Genomic DNA, 1011 nt, shown 5'->3' with positions numbered 1-1011 from the left:
GTCGTTTAGATTATAAACTCTTATACGGTTTCTTCGAAATCATTATGAAATCAAGCAGCTTTGATACTTAAGTTTATATTGTAAACAAATCTTCAGTTTGGTTACACTTTATATTTTAATACTAAGTCCATCTACCGGTTACATTCCTAAGAAAATCTTCTATCTATACTATTATTCTGCTTGTTTGTATGTTCTACCGTTACGCTTTCTCACCGAGAACCTGCTGCATAAGCATGCGTAGTTCGAATGTCCCCCCCCTTAAAAAAACGGCACATGCGCAATATTCACTCGACAACAAAGAGCTGCAGAGCTTAGTGATCAAATCGCTACAATTGCTGTATGAACCAAGAAGTAACAACAAAAGGAGGATGTAAATGTACTTTAATAACCATTTTGTACAACAGAATACTAAAATCTTATAAAAATGTTTTTAAAAAAGGTTTGACGTTAGGTCGTAGAATAACATTATATGTTTATTTATCGATAGTATTAAGTACAGTAAAGTTTAGTCCTAACTAAACTAAAGTTAAAAAAAACTTACACAGGTTACAGTGTTAATTTATCTTTTGTATCTCTATATACAAGTGAATTGACACACTTCGTTGTCTACGATTACAATTCGTTTGTTACGATAAAGATATTAATTTGGCCGGAAATGTTTTGCGGGTCTCTGCTAGTAATAAACAAAACGTATTAAAAATAAATATTTTGTTTAAGTACATACACATGATCGACGAGCGCTTTATGAGAACATTTAGTTTATCGTTTCTTCTTTTCATAAGAACAAGGTTTAAAGATGAACTGAGACAATCGTTTGGTTGTTATAAGCGCCAAACTACACAATAGGTTATCTGTGCTTTGCCCACCACGGGTATCGAAACTCGGTTTTTAGCGTTTTGTATTACGTACGCCTACAATTTTTATCGGACCAGTAAAGAGTAACTGACTATTGGTATATGATATATTACGCACACCTACAGTTTGTATCGGACCAGTAAAGCGTAACTGACT

This window comes from Limulus polyphemus, unplaced genomic scaffold (assembly GCF_000517525.1).
Source record: "Limulus polyphemus unplaced genomic scaffold, Limulus_polyphemus-2.1.2 Scaffold204, whole genome shotgun sequence".
Classification (NCBI taxonomy): domain Eukaryota; kingdom Metazoa; phylum Arthropoda; class Merostomata; order Xiphosura; family Limulidae; genus Limulus; species Limulus polyphemus.
The sequence above is the reverse complement of the archived record's forward strand: the minus strand, read 5'-3'. Positions refer to the sequence as shown.